The 19,623-nt window shown below is 50.1% G+C and overlaps 1 long non-coding RNA gene across 1 annotated transcript; it reads left to right on the top strand.

Annotated features, from left to right (window-relative positions):
* The first annotated feature begins 5,608 nt into the window (after positions 1-5,608).
* LOC139439243 (uncharacterized) lies at positions 5,609-15,846 on the top strand. Its single transcript, XR_011649091.1, has 3 exons — positions 5,609-5,999; positions 12,946-13,076; positions 15,496-15,846. It is a non-coding gene; the product is annotated as an uncharacterized lncRNA (long non-coding RNA).
* Positions 15,847-19,623: the final 3,777 nt, after the last annotated feature.

Here is a 19,623-nt window from a genome sequence, read left to right as displayed (position 1 = left end):
CAAACCCTGGACTTCCTATATGGTAGATGGGAGCCCAATTGCTTGAGTCACATCCGCTTTCCCCTAGACTTTTAAATGAATCATCTTGACTGCTATGAAAAAAGGCCATTAAAACAAGTATGTATTTTGTATCTAAAGCTCCTTTAAAAATAAAGAGGGGAAAAAAACAAATATGTACACAGTTTATAAATATATATGGAATATTATATGCCCTGCTTTACAATCTGCTTTTTCCAAAATGAATTTTTGATCATGTCATCCTATTGTTTAAAATCCTTTGTGGCTCTCAATCCCCTCACAATACAGCCCAAAGCCTTACAAAGCCCTTTGGTCTGGCCTCTGCCTATCTCAACAGCTTCTAACTGTAGGTTTTTTTTTTTTTCCTGGAATGGGCCTTGGGGCCTTCACATTTGCTTGTTCCCTTGGTCTAGAATCAAACTCTCCCTCCCTCATTTAGATCATTTAGGCCTTCTTTAGGTCCCACCCATTCATCCATCTATCAAATATTTATGAGATGTCTGCTGTGTGCCAGGCACCATGCTAGGCACTGGAGATAGAGTAGTGAACAAAACAGGCAAAAATTCCATACCTTATGTAGCTTATGTTCTAGTGGGAAGAAGATTGGAAAAAACAGAAAGGGAGAAACCCTACGAAAAAACATAAAGCAAAGAAGGGGATGAGATGTTGAGGAAAAGGCTTGTAATTTTGGATAGGGTAGACAAAAGAAACCCTGGCTTAAAAAACAACAGCTGAGCAAAGACCTGGAGGAGGTGAGGGAGTGAGTCAGGCAGCTAACTGGAGGAAAGCAGTCTAGGCTGAAAGCAAAGGCCCTAAGGCACAGCCTGCCAGATAAGTTCCAGGAATAGCAAAGCGGCCAGTGTGTCAGAGAAGTGTGTGGGGGCTGGAGGGAAGGAGCAGGTGAGCTTTGGAGGCCCTTATAAGGAACTTGCCTTTTACTCTGAGTGAGATGGGAGCTATTAGAGGGTTTGGAGCAGAGCAGGCAGGAGTGATATATTCTGACATATTCTAACAGGATCACTCTAGCTGCTGAATTGAGACTAGATTTAGGAATACAAGGGCACAAGGAGGAAGACCACTTATGGGGTCTGTTAGTATTCTAGGACTGCTATAACAAAATATCACACACTTGAATCACATCAAACTACAGAAGTTTATTGTTTCATAGTGCTGGAGGCTAGAAGTCTTCAGTCAAGGTGTCAGAAGGTTGATTCCTTCTGGAAGCCCTAAGGGATAATCTGCTGCATGCCATTCTTAGCTTCTGCTGGATGCCAGCAATCCTTAGTGTTCCTTGGCTTCTAGATGCTTTACCTCAGTATCTTCTTTTGTTATCACATGGTGTTCTCCTTCTGTGTCTGTGTCCCTGTGTCTTCACCTGGTTTTCTTATAAGGCCATTAGTCAGTATGATCTCATCTTAACGTAATTACATCTGCAAAGACCCCATTTCCAAATAAGTTCACATTCATAGGCACTGGGGTTAAGACTTCAACCTATCTGTTTGGTGGACACAATTCAACCCACAACAGGAGGCTACTTAAGATTTTGACTAAGGTATGATGATGGCTTGGCTCAGGATGGGAATAGTGGAAATGGTGAGAAGTTGGCAGATTCTGAATATATCCTTGAGGTTAGAGCCAAAAGGATTTGCTGAGGAATCAGATATGAAATGTGTGATAGAAAGAGAATAGTCAAGGATGACTCCAAGGTTTTTTTACCTAAATAATAAGACTGGACTTGCCATTTCCATGAAATGAAGAAAATGATCAGCAGGTTTGAAGGGAAATACCAGATAATCAGTTTTGGACATAAAAAGTTTGAGATGCCTGGATGCCTACTGGATATCCAAATGGAGATATCCAGTAATGTGCTAGATACATGAATCTAGAATTCTGGGGAACATGGAATTGAGTGAAGTAAGCCAGAAACAATAGTACAAATATTTAATGATTTCGCTTACATGAAACTAACTAGAATATGCAAATTTATGGAGACAGAAAGTAGAATACAGATTTCAGAAGGGGAAAAGAGGGAGTTAATGCTTAATGGACACAGAGTTTCTGTTGGAGTAACGGAAAAGTTTTGGTAAAGGAGGGTGATGATAGTAGCACAACATTGTGAAAGTAATTAATGTCACTGACTTGTATGCTTAATAATAGTAGTTAAAATGGAAATTTTATGTTATATGTATATTACCATAAGAAAAATTTAAAAATTGATAGAATTCAGAGAAGATTTTTAGGTTGGAGCTATAAATCTGGAGTTGTCAGCACAATTGAGAGCTAAAACACTGTATAGCTCACTAAGAGATTAAGGGTAGAAGTAAAAGGATAGAGTCCTAGCACACTCTTAAAAGCAATTCTTGGGAAGTGGATTTGGCTCAACTGATAGAGTGTCTGCCTACCACAAGGGAGATCCACGGTTCAAACCTAGGGCCTCCTGACCCATGTGGTGAGCTGGCCCATGCACAGAGCTGATGCGCACAAGGAGTGCCCTGCCATGCAAGGGTGTCCCTGCATAGGGGAGCCCCACACGCAAGGAGTGTGCCCTGCAAAGACAGCCGCCCTGTGTGAAAAAAAATAGTGCAGCTGGCCCAGGAGTAGCACCGCACACACAGAGAGCTGACGCAGCAAGATGACACAACATAAAGAGATACAGATTCCCAGTGCCGCTGATAAGAACGCAAGCAGACACAGAAGAACACACAGTGAATGGACACAGAGCACACAATGGGGGAGACGGGAGATAAATAAATAAATCTTTAAAAATAAATATAAGCAATTCTTAATCTTTTTAATTTCAGGACCTGTTTGCACTCTTGAAAATATTTGAGGATATCAAAGAGCTTTTGTATATGTGAGTTTTACCTGTCAATATTAGAAATTATAAATTAAAATAGAAAATTTCAAAATATGTATTTATTAATTCCATTAGAAATAACAATAACCTAGCACATTATCATAAATAACACTTTTTTAAAGAAAAAATAGTTTTAAACCAAAAAAAAAAAATCAGTGAGAAGTGCCATTGCTTTGCATTTTTTCATATCTCTTTAATGTCTGCCTTCATAAAAATAGCTGGATTCTCTTATCTGCTTCCGTATCCCACTGACTTCCTAAAAGGATTCCAGGGGCCCCAGACTGCACTCTGAGAACCCCTGTTGCTCTAACATGTAGAGGTTGGGAGGGTTTAGAAAGAATCATTAAAGGAGACTAGGAATCTGCAGCCAAGTAGGAAAATCAGAAGAGCTTGGTGCTCTGGAGGCTGAGTGAAGAAATTATTTCGAGGAGAGTGAGCAAATGCTGCTGATGGTACAAGTTAGCCTAGGACTGAGACTGGCTGCTGGATTTGGTGATGTGGAGGCCTTCTGGAACCTGGATAACAGCAGTTTTGGTGGATCTCAGCATAAAGGCCACTTGGTCAAGGCACTGATCTGAAGTTAGGTTAATTTTCCCCAAAACCTATTTATTTTATATCTCCCCCCATCTTCACACTTTCCTTTTTTCATTTTTTAAGTTTACTTGTTTTAATATCTGCCTCTTCCACTACATTTTTCTTTTAAAGATTTATTTTATTTATTTCCCTTCCCCCTTGTTGTTTGGAGTTGCTGTCTGCTCTCTGTGTCCATTTGCTATGTGCTCTCTGTGTCTGCTCATCTTCTCTTTAGGAGGCACCAGGAACCAAAACCGGGACCTCCCATGTGGAAGAGAGATGCTCATCGCCTGAAACACCTCAGCTGCCTGGTTTGTTGTGTCTCTTTTGTTGCACCATCTTGTTGCATCAGCTCTCTGTGCCTGCCCACCGTGCCAACTCACCTTCTCCAGGAGGCACTGGAAACTGAACTCAGGACCTCCCGTATGGTAGTTGGAAGCCAAATCGCTTGAGCCATATCTTCTTCCCATCCACTACATTTTAAGTTGTGTGAGAAGAGAGAGAAAATCAGTTGTATTTGCTGATGCTTCCTCAGCACATAGCAAGTGCCTGGAAGACAGTGAATGATCAAGTCTTCTCCAGGAAGCTTTTTCAAAGTATTTCTGAAACTCCATCCTTACGGGACACTGTAAACCTCTCATCATATTATTTCTGTCATTTGGACCCTTCTTCCCCAAACAAACCCTGCACATTGATCTTCAGTTCTAGCTTTATTTATTCCTTCACCTGTGAGGTTTCATTTCTCTCTTTTGAAATCGTATACGTTCTTCAAGATTAATGACACTCATTCATTCATTCAAGAAACAGTTATTGATAATCTACCATATGAATAGTTCCTGCCCTTTAGGAACTTCACAGTTTGTTGGAGGATTCAGATATATAAATTCAGGTAAATAAAATATGGTATGGGAAGTCTGGGTCCATGCTTACACAGGCCTGGTGCTTGGTTTAATGCTATACTGTCATCCTCTTGAAATTTTTAATGATTTTTGTACACGGAGCCCCTCAAAGAAAGTAGATGGTCCTGAGTGAAGTGAGGGATATACAAATTTCTGGAACATAATCCCATTGCTTTTGCTCTTGATACTTGAAACAAATATTGATTGAATATTCTGTTCTGAGGTGACCAGGTGAAGTGGAGGGAAGGCATAGCCACTCCAGGCAGAGGCAATTACAGGAGCAAATACCCTGGAGCCAGAAACAGCACAGGGTGTGGCAGGAAAAGAAGGGTCTAATCACGTGTATTAGTCAGTCAAAGGGGTGCTGGTACAAAGTACCAGAAATCTGTTGGTTTTTATAAAGAGGAACAGCCCAGTTTACAAACATAATCCTTCTTTTTGGAATTCATAAATAATATCAAATTGCTACATCAAGGTATGCTTTTCTCTTTAAGGCCTTTTGCCCCCCACCTCATGATCTTATTGCCCATTGTCAGCACCTCTTAACTACACAAACCTATAGTAGTTTAAATCACACTGTGAACATCCACAGATGTTCACTGGACATTTCATAGGGGATGGGCATTGTGCTAGAGAACACAGCACAAAGAAGTGTGCATTCCTTAGGTGAGCGAGAGATGTGAATAATGGGTGGTATGTTGAGGAAAGGTCTCTCTTGTACACAGTTCATTACTCACCACAGAGACAGCAGTGGATGTTGTTGTTTTGCATTATTTTGGATTCATAGGTCAATGCTGAAATCAACTTTGTTCAGCATTTCAATAGGAGATTTTCTATCTCAGGTTAATAGCAAGTATGGGAGAACCTCTGGGAAGATGGTAGACTAGACACAGGATTCTTTTCCCTCTCAGAAAAATAGAAGACAGGCAGAAACAGCATGGAAAAAAAATATTCTAGGGTTTAGGACACCAGGGGAAGGCTGGACACTGCCCAGAAGAGAAGGGCAAAGGAAAAGAATTGCAATTGCAAAACTGTGAGTTAAAAGCCACAGTTGCAACTACCAGCATCCTCCCCCAACCCATTATAGACCAGGGTTTTTAACAAGGGGTCCATGAGCTTGATTTGAATTAAAAAAAAAAAATTCTTGTGGGGACATGTTGGTGAAGGTGTGATATATTTATTAAATAACACACAGTGTAGTGTAGACTTAGTAAGGGGTCCATGGTTTTCACCTGACTGGCAAAGGGGTCTGTAGCAGTTTGATATAGTTATGAATTCCAAAAATAAATATTGGATTATGTTTGTAATCTGGTCTATTAGTGGGCATGATTGAGTTATGGTTAGGGCTTTGACTGGGCCACGTCATTAGGACATGGAGTCCCCACCCCTTGGTGGGTGGGGACTCACAGATAAAAGGCATGGCAAAGGACAGAGTTGAAGCTTTTGATGTAAGTGTTTCTGATATTGGAATTTGATGCTGAAGATTTAAACTGGAGCCCCAGGAAGTCAGCATGTGGAGGAAAGAGAAGCCAGCCCCAGGAAAGAAGGAACCTTGAACCCAGAGAAAAGAAAGCCCCAGGAACGGAGGAACCCAGGAAGCCTGAACCCTTCCTTGCAGACATCAGCAGCCATCTCGCTCCAAATAGACTTTGGTGAGGGAAGTAACTTATGCTTTATGGCCTGGTATCTGTAAGCTCCTACCCCAAATAAATACCCTTTATAAAAACCAACTAATTTCTGGTATTTTGCATCAGCACCCCTTTGGCTAACTAATACAGGATCCCTGGAACAAAAAAGGTTAAGAATCCCTACTATACCCCTATATTTTTTAATGTAACATTTTATGTAATCTATGTATCTTTTTTTTTAAAAAAAGAACCCTTGCTATAGATACTTTTGTTTTGTTTTTTAAAGTTGAACTACCTTTTTTTTTTAAAGATTTATTTCACCCCCTCCTTCCCACTGTTGTCTGCTCTCTGTGTTCATTCACTGTGTGTTCTTCTGTGTCTGCTTGTATTCTTATTAGGTGGCTCTGAGAAAGCTGCCCTGGGACCTTCTGGAGTGGGATAGAGGCAATTACTCTCTTGTACCACCTCAGCTCCCGTGCTATGTCTTCTTATTTTCTATTCTCTGTGTCTCTTTTTGTGTCATCTTGCTGCACCAGTTCTCCGTGTTGGCTGGCACTCCTGCATGAGGTTGCTTTTTCCCACGCAGGGTGTCTCTCCTGCACGGGGTCACATTCCTGCATGGGCTGGCACTCTGCGTGGACCAGCTCAGTGCATGGGCCAGCTTGCCTTCACCAGGAGACCTGGACCTCCTATATGGTAGACGGGAGCCCAGTTGGTTGAGCCACAGCCATTTCCCCTGCTACAGATACTTTTGAATTCGCGGGCCTTGTACTAGCAGCTACAGACAAAGGGGGTCCCAGGGATCCACCTTCCCAGGAAAGGGGAGAGAGACAGACACGGCTTAAGGCTGACTCAGCTTTGACCCACAAATTTGACCTGGTGTTCCAGGAGCCCTTCCTTCCAGCCAGGCACGGCCATGCCATTGTTTGTCTTGGTTGCTGGCAAGGGACTAAAGAGATCCAGCTCTCTCCATTTCCCATTCTACTCATCAGGACTGGCTGTTGAAGATGCAGAGGGGAGTGGAATTAGTTCCTACCTGGGAAAAGGGAGGTGGCTGCTGGCAAAGGCTGGAGAACTGCCTCTAAGAAAGTTTGAATCACAAGTCTCTTAGCCTCCAGGAAGCCTTCCCTATCACAGTGATCCAGTCTGTGTTGCAGCAAACACACTCTGACAAGGCACTGAACTGTGAGGGCTGCCAAAGAGCACCATCAGCGGGTGGACTAGGGAAGTGTATGCAAGGAAATTAAAAGTAAATAAGTAAGAAAGGTTTTTTCTGGCTTTTACAATCTCCTTCCCCAAGGCCCTTGGAAGTGGGTCTGCAACCGATTACTGGGTGCAGGGCCCAGATTTGAGGTAATAACAGGGACAATCCTAAAGACCCAGAACAAGCTGAACTAAGAATAGCAGTAACACACAGCCTCCCACCAATAAATCCCTATGAAAGAGAGAGAGATCGAGCATCTGAATAAACTCAACATCCTAAACAGACACCTAGACATCAGCAGAAACTTACAGGCCATACTAAGAAAATGGAAGAAATGGCCCAAGAAAAGGAATAAATCAAAGTCCCAGAAGAGACATAGGACTTCAGAAAACTAATTGAGATGCATATAAATTTCCAAAATTTATGAGTTGAAAGACACTATGGCTAATGAAAAAAGGACATCAAGAAGACACTTGGGCGAGCATACAGAAGAATTTGAAAACCTGAATAGAAAAGTAACAGAGCTCATGGGAACAAAAGACATGATATGTGAGATAAAAAAACACATTAGAGGCATACAACAGCAGACTTGAAATGACAGAAGAAATGTCACAGTGTGGGCTCGCCTGGAGGGTCGCTGCAGGGGCGGTGTGGGCTCAGGTGGAGGGCTGCAACACACGGAGGGGCCTTCCGAGAAGGCGCTCCGGGGCCGGCAAGGTGCGGAGGACGTGCGGTAGGAAGAAGACTACCGAGGAGACCAGGATCTGTGTGCAAGTCTGATTTATTCAGGAAGTACAGCGGTTAATATAGGGTGAAGATGGGGGAGGGGCAGGGGGCATGGCCGGGGGCCGGCAGATGGCTGATAGGTTCGTGCAGGCATGCATCACTGGTTGCGGGCAGAAGACAGGGTAGCCAGGGTTCTCGGCGGCAGTGAGGCGGGGCTGTCATGGCGTGGCGGTGGCCCTCGGGGGAGAGGCGGGGTTAGGCCACCGAGGGGGAAGCGGGTGCAGCTGGGCAGAGGGGCGGGCAGTACGCCCGAACCCCAAGCGGAGGGCCTTAACGCCCGTTCCCGCCACCCGGGTCCGACTCGCACCGGTGCCTGGAGACGAGCCGACCCTTGCTGTTGCCACGCTCCCACACGGTGCCACCCTACATTTCCCCCTTTTCTTTTATTAAGCGCCGAAGAAGGTGGAAGAGGAAGGGCCAGCGCTCATTTTGTTGGGGGGGGGCCTCGCCAGGCAGCACGTTCGAGAAGCCTGTCTTGGGGGGGGTGAAGGTGGGTGGCGGCGGCCGCCGGGCCCTTTCAGCTTGGGCTAGGTGGAGTAGCCGCAGAACTTGTTGGCGGAGAGGGTCGGGCTCGGCATTCAGGGTCATCATGGCCATCTGAGGGGCGAGGTGTCGCTGGCGACGTTTCTCTCTCCGGGTCAGGCGGTTCGGCAGTGGCAGGCCGGATGAGGTGTCCTGGGATCCAGATGGGCTGGGCGGCGTCATCTGGAAAGACACAAGCAAAACCCCTACCCTGGGCAAGAAGGGGGGCAGGCCCTGACCAGATATTAGTCTTGGGGTCTTTCCACTGAACAAGGGGGGCCTGTGTGGGCTGGTAGGACGGGCCCCAATGAGCATGTACTGGGGAAAGGCCATCCTCATCAAAGCAGAGGAGGTTGTGGTGGATTAAGGCAGAGGTGACAATTTCTCCAGGTGTGTGGCGGGGATGGTTGCTCCTTTCCTTTTGAATAAGATGCTTGAGGAAGAGATGAGTGTGTTCAACCATGCCTTGACCTTGGGGGTTGAACAGAATTCCAAAGTGATGAGTGATGTTGTATAGTCTCAGGAACGCGGCGAAGGAAGCGCTGCGATATGCTGGTCCATTGTCGGTTTTCAGGTCCCATGGGACTCCCATGAAGAGGATGGCTTGTCTGAGGGCCTGAATGCAGTGCTTGGCTGTTTCTCCTGGGAGGGGAACGGCATAGCACAGGTGGGAGAAGGTGTCGATGGCCACATGGAGATACTTGAGCCTGCCAAACTGGGGCACGTGGGTGACGTCCATTTGCCATCGGGCATTGGGGCGTAGCCCACGTGGATTAACTCCTTGCGGCTGTAGTGGCCCAAGGGGCAGAAGGGGTGCACAGGTTTGGCAGCATCTGACCATGTGCTTGCAGGCCTGGATGGAAAGTTCCGGGAACAACTTGTGAAGGCTCCTGGCAGAGAAGTGAAATCGAGAGTGGAGTAGCTTTGCTTGGTTGAGGAGGTCGCCAGGTGGAGGGGCGGGCGGTCGGCCTCCCGAGCACTCTACTGAGGCTGGGAGGGCTTGGATGGCTTGATCGGCGAGGTTATTGCCGGCGGCGATAGGTCCAGGAAGGCCAGAATGGCTCCTCACATGGGCGATGTACCAGGGCACTGTGCGGTTTTCCAAGAGACTCTGGAGAGTTAGGAGTGCTTGGTCGATAGGCCTTTTGGCAGGAAAAAACGTGGCGAAAGCCAAGACTTGGCAGACTTGCAAGGTGTACAGGCTTTCGGTGAAGATGTTGAGGGGTCTGTCGGGACAGGCGCGGAGAGCTAGGACGACGGCTTGGAGCTCTCCTACCTGGACAGAGTTCACATTGATGTGGATGAGCATTTGAGGCTCTGACGTACCAGGCGAGTAGATGACAGCTGCGAACTTGTTCTTGGAGGCGTCAGTGAAGGTGGTGGTGGCATGTGGGTAGGGGCGGCGAGACGGGAAGGGGTGGTGCGGTGGAGGGATGAAGGATAACTGGGAGATGCCCTGAAACAGCTGATGGCTGGGATAGTGGTTGTCAAATTTGCCATGGAAGAGTTCCGCAAGGACTTGCATGTCTGGACTGGACAGAAGCAGCGCAGTGGTTTTCTTGGCATCAAGCGGCCACACAATGGTGTCAGGGGGAGTACCATATGTGTGGGTGCATTGCCGGACGAGGTCAATGGCCAAGGAGATCCAGAGGGTGACTTGCAGGCCGATTTTTCTGAGCTTGCTTTTGGCAGTATGGAGCCAGAGAAGGGGCCCCTTCTGCCAGAGGAGCCCGGTGGGCATACCCGTGGTAGGCAGGATCAGTGCCAAGATGGCTCGGTTGGGGTCGTGACACTGCAGTTGGCATTCTCGCAGGGCATCATTGACAGCTCGGATGGCCTCCTGCACAGCCGAGGTAATAGCGATTTTCTTTGTTACGGCCTGCGGAGGGTCTTGGTCGGTTTGCAGAAGGGTGAAGAGGGGTTGTAGTTGAGCGGTGGTGATCGGGAGAGCCGAACGGAGCCAATTGATGTGCCCACAGATTTGCTGTAGCTCTGTCAGAGATAGCTTCTGCGGAATGGCCAGTTGGGGGGCCGCAGGCGTAATGGTGTTGTGGATGTTGAAGCCTAGAAAGGTGAAGGGGAGCTCCATGCGTACCTTATCTTGTTGGACTTGTAGGCCAAGGTTGTTGAGATGGCGCAGTAATGCCGTGACGATGGCTTGGAGGCCTCCGGGGGTTTCATGCGCCACGAGAAGGTCGTCCATGTAATGAACAATGTATGCAAAGTTCTTTAATGGCTGAATTGCCTTATTGACATAAAGCTGGCAGATGGCCGGGCTGTTTCGCATTCCTTGCGGGAGGACTCGCCATTGGTAACGCTCAGCTACTTCTTGGTGATTGGTGCACGGGAGCGTGAAGGCTAATTTTGGGCGGTCTTTTGGGTGCAGTGGAATGAAGAAGAAACACCCCTTGATGTCGATGGTGGCGGTGCACCAGTGTCTAGGTATAGCCATGGGGTGGGGGCACCCCGTTTGGGGGGAGCCCATTGGGCGGATGTGCTTGTTGATCTCACGCAGGTCGTGGAGGAGCTGGTACTTGCCTGACTTCTTCTGAATGACGAAGACGGGTGAGTTGTACGGACTGGTGGATGGCTCAATGTGTCCTGCGTCGAGCTGGTCATAGACAAGAGCTCGGAGAACTAAGAGTTTCTGGGATGAGATGGGCCACTGCTCCACCCAAATGGGCTCCTCGGTATCCCATTCAAGAGGAGTGGGTGCTGGAGGTGTAATGCGAGCAGTGGCGTATATCATTGGGGGGGAGCCGTGGATAGAATGGCTCCGCAGTTTGAGAGGACATCCTGGCCCCAGAGGATATTGTTGATGCCGGGCAGGACAAGGGGGTGGAAGATGCCTTGGTGGCCTTCCTTGTCCTTCCAAATAAGATCTTGGCTGGTTTGGAATGAGGGAGCTGTTTCGGTGGCTCCAATGACGCGGGGGCCAGGGAGCACACCCCAGTTGTGTGCGGCTGTTTCTGGGAAGCAGGATATTTCTGCCCCGGTGTCAAGGATTCCCTCGAACCATTGGCCTTCAACCTCTAACTCCATTATTGGTTTCTTGGGTCCCAGTGGAACGGTCCACATTACGGCAGGGGGTGGTGGCGTGGATGAGTGCCTCTTGCTGGCGGGGCTGAGGCCTGCCCCCTCTCACGTTTAAAGGCTGCCGTTGGCTGTTGGCGGTGTGGCAGTATGGGCCCAATGGTATCCTTTGCCGCAGCGGGGACATGGGGTGGGAGGCGCGCGTGGCCTGGCTCCTCCGGTGTCTCGAGGCGTGTTCGTGGATGGTCGTGGTCGGGCAGCATGAGGGCATTCGCGGGCAAAATGTCCGGTTTCTCCGCATTTGAAGCAGTTGGAGGAGAGGGACATGGCCGTGGCTATGGCCTGAGCCAGCACGGTGGCCTGCGGGTCTATGTGGGAGCATGCCAGGATCCAGTTGTGTACTCCCCTTTCCTTCATTGGTAGGATGTCTTGTCGGCAGGCATTGGTGGCCCTTCCAGAATGAGTTCCCGGGCAAGGGCTTGTTGTGCATGCTCGCCAGGGACCTTGCACTTGCAGGCCTCCTGAACCCGGGATACGAAGTCGGCGAAGTCTTCGTCTTTTCGTTGGACTAGCTTGGCAAGTGGCTCAGGTCTGGTGGCGGAGCAGCTGCGGAAAGCGCGTAAAGCCAGCTCGTGAAGTTGGAGCCAGAACTCGGGGGGGGGGCGTTGTGATATTGGGCCAGATTGGCAAATTGGCCCATGCCTGTGTAAGCGTCCGGGGGATGGCGAGCCCCGACACGGGCGTTGTGTGCCACTTGCTTTTCTGCCTCTGATGTAAAGTGAGCACGCCAGTCGATGAATTGGCCGGGGGTTAGAATGGCCCGAGCGAGGGAAACACAGTCATACGGAACCGCGAGCTGAGTGCTAAGCTCCTCAAGCAAATGTTGGGCGTACGGGCTACCGAGGCCGTCCTCTTTAACTGCCTTGTGGAGGTTTTTTATTTTGTCGGCTGTAAAGGGGTACCGATCCTGCGGACGGTGCCGCGAGGGGGCGGCATTCAGCGGGTATAAGAGCGGCATCTGATGCGCGGGGGCCTCTGCCCGTGGGGGCCAAGTACCCATGGGCCCTCTGGCGGATGAGGGATCCGCAGTGGGGGGTGCCCAGGGGGTGGGGAGAGAACGTGGCTCGTCCCAAGATGGCGGCGCCTCACAAGATGGCGGACTGCCCCAGGGGGTAGGCGGCTTGTAAGATGGCGGCCGCTCCTCTTCCGGTGGGGGCCAAGATGGCGCCGTGGCCGGAGGGGGCGGGTATAGGGGGAGGGACTTCCCTTTATCCTCCCAAGAAGAAGGCGGAAGTTCGCCATCTTGGGGTAGGCGCGTCTGGTTTGGGCGGGCAAGAGTCCAGGGCGTTGTTGAGGCAGCTGGACAAGGACTCGGTGTTGGAATCACTGTCTGACTGAGACCCCTCTCCCTTGCTCTTACCGCAGGTGCAGTGGAAAGCGACCCGATTGACGGGGGTGCCCTGGAGGCACGAGCGAATGGCGATGAGCGTGGGGAGAAGGCTGGGGGGAAAACGCTTGTTCTCATATTCCATAGCCGCCATGACGCGGTCAATGAGGTTAGTGTATGTGTCCGGGTCCCACAGCTGGCAAGTGGAGAGCCAGGGGTTGAAAGGCAGCAAAAGGTCCCAGTACATTTGGAGCTGCTTTACTGAGACATTCATATGATTGGTGTCTAAAAGGCTGGCAAGGGCCCTAACCTGAGGCGCCTGGTGGGAGGAAAGACGGCCGCCCATGGCGCCGACGGCGGGGCCTAGCGAAGACGGGGGTCCTTACCTTGCGGGCGAGGCGGGTGGGGGTCTGGCCGGGAAGTTGTTGCCCCCATGTTGGACGCCAAATGTCGCAGTGTGGGCTCGCCTGGAGGGCCGCTGCAGGGGCGGTGTGGGCTCAGGCAGAGGGCTGCAACACACGGAGGGGCCTTCCGAGAAGGTGCTCCGGGGCCGGCAAGGTGCGGAGGACGCGCGGTGGGAAGAAGACTACCGAGGAGACCAGGATCTGTGCGCAAGTCTGATTTATTCAGGAAGTACAGCGGTTAATATAGGGCGAAGATGGGGGAGGGGCAGGGGGCATGGCCGGGGGCCGGCAGATGGCTGATAGGCTCGTGCAGGAGTGCATCACTGGTTGCGGGCAGAAGACAGGGTAGCCAGGGTTCTCGGCGGCAGCGAGGCGGGGCTGTCATGGCGCGGCGGTGGCCCTCGGGGGAGAGGCGGGGTTAGGCCACCGAGGGGGAAGCGGGTGCAGCTGGGCAGAGGGGCGGGCAGTACGCCCGAACCCCAAGCGGAGGGCCTTAACGCCTGTTCCCGCCACCCGGGTCCGACTGTGAGCCCTGGGATTCAGATCTTAAGTTTGGGGAGAAAAAAAAACTTTTCTTGGATTAGAGTTTTAAATATTGTACTGTGTTGTTTTGTTTTTCTTCTTAAAGGAATCCAACAATATGCATACTGGATTTTACTTATTTGCCTACCATTCATTTTAACCCCTCCCCTTATTTTAATTTTATTGAATGTTTTCCATTCCTTCTTCAGTGCTTTTAATTACATTTTTATTCATTCTATTATTCTTTGGGCATCTTTAATTTAGTCTCAATTGCTGATGTGATATTGTCAACTTTACGTATTTGTTTCCTGAGTTCAATGAATTTTGCTTCATTTCTCTCCTGTCTTCTGTCCATTTATGTTCTTAATTTTCATAATCCTGTTGAAGGTATTTTTCTCATACCCCCAAATGCTTTTTTGAGGAAATTTAATTTAGTTTGGAGTGTGATTCAGTTTTCCTCTGCCTCATGGTTGTTTATGGCCGTTTTCACTTTCATTTTTTGTTTTCTTCCTATGGCAATGTAGTATAAATTGAGACTCCTTTTATTTATGGATTCCTTTGGTAGGCCTGGCTATTAGGGTTGTTTACACAATTCCCAGTTATAGAATGCTCTCCTCTGTAATGTAGCAAAGTGTGGTTTCTTTAATGGAGAAATCTTTCAGGTGTAGCAGGGTAAAGAATTATTTGCCCTTTGATTTTTCGGTTCTCTTTTGTTCTGCACATGTTCCTTTGTGCCTCCTTTACTACCACGTCCACCTCTAAATTTTGACACTATTCCAGAACTGCCAGTGCCTGTAGGGCACAAATATTAGGCTTTTCCATCTGCATCTGTTTTTTTCCTGCATCTTGGCCATGTCATAATCATTTACTGACTCGTTAGCTCCTCAATATCATCCAACAGATTTTTTTAACAGTCAATTTGATTGATATTTTACCCTCAAATTCCAAGCAAAAATAATAGGTCCATAATCATTAAAAGTCAGTAGTTTTTACCCTGGGTTTGCTTTTTGGCTTTTCTTTTCTAAAAAATTATTAGGGTGACATACATAAAACAAATTTCCCAAGATAACTGCTTTCAGGTATAGGGTTCAGTGGTATTAAATACATTCACAATGTCGTGCTACCATCCCTACCATCCGTGACCAACACGTTTCTACACCCTAGAAACTCTGAACCCATTAAGCCCTAACTCCCCATTTCCCACAGCAGATATATAAGCGCAGTTTCTGCACCCTGCCTGGTGTTCTGAGCAGGACGGGTGGAGGGAAGGAGCTTGCTGTGTTGAGAGGCAGGACCCCCCTCTGCAGATTCTCCTTCCAGCCCCCAGAGCAGAGCCAGATGATCATTAAATGAAACTAACCGAGGAGTCAGCAATTTTGGCCATTAAAGTCTTGCTGGGACTTGAGGAGCAATTTGAGAATTGTCTTGCCAAGCCGGGTCCCTTTGAAGGCTGCATTTAGACAACACACTCTCATAATTTCACTGGGATTCTATAAGGCCCCATCTTCACAAGGGGCTCCCTAAACCTGCAAACATCCACACTTCTGTCTCCACAGTTTTTGGGAATCAGGTAGTTTTGATCCGGTCACTATAGGTTCTCTTGGCCACTTAATCTCTCCTCAGCCATGAATCCTGTTCTTTTTTTTTTTTTTTTAAATAAAGTGTTCTTCTGTGCTGCCGGCCATGAGCTCCTTCTGGACACATGCTCGTGTCCCCTCCCCTGCCAGGTGCCTTGTCCTGCTTCCACCATGGGAAAGACCAGATGCTTCTGCCATTGCTTCAGAGTGAATTATTATCAATGCCACCGCTAGATTACTAAGTGACTGATATCCCATACATATTTCAACTTCAATCCTGATTATGTGTTTTAGAATTAATGATGAAGAGCTCCTTTGAAATCACTTAACTTTCACAGGCTGTTTATTAAGTACCAGCCTCTTGTGATACAGGTGCTTCAAGAACTGCTTCCATTATCGATCATGTGAAAAAACATTTTGATGTTGTAAAAATAAAGATGCCCCTATTTTCAATTTGATAATGGTGTAGCTGTATTTTGGGGGGTGGGGAGGGTAGAGTGTTTGGTAAAGAATATTTTCAGAGGCAAAAAATGTTTACTTTTAAAGAACTGGTGAAAAATGCAAATACATCTTATCTACCCCTTTTAACGTCTGCCCATGAATTGTGTCCACTACCTCTTCTCAGGTGTTGTATGTCCCAGCCAGCAGATTCCAACAGCCCTCCCTGCATGTAAACACCCCAACTGCCTGTCCACAGACTATCTCACCACCTTCCATTTGTCTGTTGATCTGTTTATCATTATCCCCTCCCATGACCCGTTCCTGAAGAAGGTAAACGCAGGGAGCGGGCACTGTGTCTCCAAGACCCTGGCACATGGTAAACACTAATTTTTTTCTTTAACGAGTAAATGAATAATCTGGTTAGGAATGCAAAGTACCAGCCAGTTGTTGAATGAGGGGCACTGAGGAGCCAGAGGGATGCAGATCCAGAGCTGCGCCTGCTCTGCCCTGGCCTGGCCTGCGGCAGGCATCATTAATCTAACTCAGAACATGGGAGTCCACGGAGACCCCAGCTCAGAAGCCTCACTGTGCAGCCCTCCAGGGAGCCACTCCCCACCCTTGAGAGTTGAGCGGGGTAGAGTGGAAGGTGCGCCTTGTGAAGAGGCTGTGCATTCCTTGAGGATGCCCGAGGAGCCAGGGAGGCTTCCTGGAAGAGGTGGCAGGGTGGGCCTGAAAGGCATTGGGGGCAGAAGGGGAGAGAAAGGAATACTTTGGGGGTGGGGAATAGTGTAAGATTTGGAGGAAATAACGAAGTAGAGGGGAGGGTGTGTGATAGGCTGGCTCGGGGACCTGCTGGGCTGCCCCAGATCAGCTCCTGCAGGGTGGCACAGCTTGGCACCTATGCAGAGCCTTGCCTTCTGCCAGCTGGAGAGGAGAAGTTAGGGGGTCTGAGGAAAGGAGAGGCAAAGTGTGTGCACTGCTCAGGACGCAGGGCAGAACACGTTTCCAGTCGTGAGAGAACGGAGGTGATTTCCTGGGTTCCTTACGATCAAGAGTTGAGAGGTGTGTCGAGGGGCCTTTGTCGCATGCAGCCTGATGCAGCCTCTCCTGACACCCACCCAGGAGGGCACAAATCTCCTCTGCCCTGGGCCCAGGGCCCCCTCCTTTCCTTGGGTCACACCCAGTGGTGGGAACATGTCTCCCTTCTCCAGGAGCCTGCGAGGAAGCCCCCGAGGGCAGGGACCCCCTTCCCTCTCCCCCAGGGGGCTACTGCGGAAGCCTCATGCCCTGGGTTTAGGAGGACGTGCATTTTTCTTATGCTGATGACAAAGCCATACATATTCACCAGAGAAAGTGTGGGAAACAGCCAACAGGGATAAATGAAGAGAAGAGGAGTCGAAAGAGAGCAGGAGAGAGATGAGGCCCCCCTATCCTGAGAGTGCTTGTGATCGCCTGCTGTGTGAGTCCATGCACACGCGTACATGTGACATGGAACATGTATGCTTCCCAGCACTTCTGCACACATGTTGTGCAGACATACACACACGTGCTAGATGCAGACATGGAGACACACTCACCACACATATACATGCACAAACATGTGCATACATGCAGAGGCACACAAACACGCATATGCAGACAGAAACACACGTACACAGGGCTACATGCACACACAGACACATCACACACGTGTGCACACACACACTCAGATGGGCTGTGTTTTAATCGCTGTCTGTGGCCCAGGGCCGGCATTCCTCCCACATGACGTCCATGGAAACCTCTCTGTCACCCATTTTCTCCTTTTCCTCCCGTGACCTTGGCCTTTACCCTGCCTTGAGCTCTGTGTTACCTTAAAAGTTACTTTGTGTTTGGTGACTACATTTTGGAGCACTGCTGCTCCGCATGGATAATAGTTTATGCTGTAGTTTACCCTCTCCCCCAGTCCACCCAGTGGGTTATGGCAGCTCTTCTCTCAACATCCACTCAAAATATAAGTGATACGCTAAGGAAAAACAGGAATATCATTTCTTTTTCTTTAGAAGGCTTTTACAGTTCTTTGATTCTGAAAACTATGTATTTGTTTTAAGTACCTTTATTAAAAATAATTAAAAATTAAATGTAAAAAATTAAAAAGAAAAGTTACTTTGCAGCTTTCACCGGTGAAGATGGATGGCTCCGAGCTTTAACGCTCTCTGAGCTCTTCCTGCAGCAGGGCGGCCTGTGGGGGGAGTGCAGGACGCTGTCTCTCTGTGGGCCTGCCCTGTTCCTGGCCATCTTTGGAGTGCTGTTGGGGGTGGGTGTTGGGCGTTTGTCCCGGGCCATGGAGCTTGCTGAGACCCGCCTGTGCTTTCCTTGGGCTCTTCCATGGTTTCCATCCACTTCACCCCTGCTCCTCCCCCAGGGCCCCTGCTCACCCTCCCCCCTCCCCCCTCCCACCTCCTCGCTGGCCTCAGCCCACCCACCACGCTCAGCCCGCCCACGCGTCCTGGGCCTCCCCAGCTCCCGTGGCCCTTGGGATGCCAGCTCTGCCCCCCCACACCCCTTCTCTTCGCGCCCTGAGTGCCTGTCCCCCAATCTCCCATCTCTCACCATGTGTGCCTTCCCCCTCCCCAGCTCCCTGCACCTCTCATGCGTCACCCTGCGTCACCCCCACCTTCAGTGCAGCCCTCATCTGCCCAGCCCTGCGTGTTTGCCACCTCGCCCTCCTCCACGCCCTGGCTCCCTCCAGCCTGCGCTGTGCTGTGCCTCCTCAGCATCGCTTCCTGCAGTCTCTGGGCCAGCCTACAGCAGTGCCTGTTTCTGAGTCCCTGCACACCCACGCAGGCAGAGGATCTGAGCTTGGCCTTGTTCACAGGTCTGGCAGGAGCCTTTGGTGGGCCCTGCCTGCCCGACACCCCTGGGGCGTGGCTGCCCCCTGCTCAGCCCAGCCCTGCACCCCAGTCTCTTCTCACACTACTGCTGCCTGCCTTGGGACGCTGATCATGGAGGGCGGCTCAGGAGGGGTTCGGGGCGACCGGCATCCCCTCGGCCTGCAGGAGGCAGATGCCTGATGGCTGAGCTCCTGAGCACCTGAGTGAAGAGGCAACTCACCTGTGCGGCCCCTCTGGTACAGGTGCAGCCGTGACTCGCAGCTGATGGCCGAGGACACTGCATTTTCAGTTACCGCTGCTGTCCCTCAGCCAGGCCACCCCTGGGCCTGCCCTGGGGTGGTGCCTGGCTCCTGGAGGCAAAGCGGGATTACGGCCCTCCTCTGGTGTTTATGTGGGCAGGGAGGTGGGTCCCAGGCCGGGCCGGGTGGGCAGGGGCACGGCAGAGCCTCCTGCTGCTGCAGCGCTCCTCCGGGAACCCTTGCCCCGTGGACGGGCAGGAAGAACCGGCTCTGCGGGCAAGCACTTTGGGAAGGCTCCTCTGGACAGGGCTGCCACTCCAGGGTGCCAGGCGTGTGGCTGCGGGCGGGCTTGCTTCCCTTAGTTCTCACAGCACTGGAGCGCTGCTGGGCCCCTGGGCACACTGCCTTGCGAGGGAAGTCCCATGGCGGGGAACCAGAGCCCCCAGCGGCACCAGCCTTGCTCTGTCCCGGAAGCTCAGGGGTGTCAGGGCACCCTGAGTCACACCACTGAACCGCAGGGCCCCTGCTGTTTTGCTGGCCACCTCGAGCAGGTCCGTGCTGCTTCTAAGCCTTGCTCTGTGGGGTGGGCAGAGGCTGTGCCCAGAGTGCATGGGGCTGTGGGTATTGGGTGTGACCCCACCTTAGGGTGGTGCTCAGAGCCCC

The sequence above is a fragment of the Dasypus novemcinctus genome, chromosome 6 (genome assembly GCF_030445035.2).
Source record: "Dasypus novemcinctus isolate mDasNov1 chromosome 6, mDasNov1.1.hap2, whole genome shotgun sequence".
In the NCBI taxonomy this organism is placed as follows: domain Eukaryota; kingdom Metazoa; phylum Chordata; class Mammalia; order Cingulata; family Dasypodidae; genus Dasypus; species Dasypus novemcinctus.
This window is presented reverse-complemented; position numbering and strand designations above follow the sequence as displayed.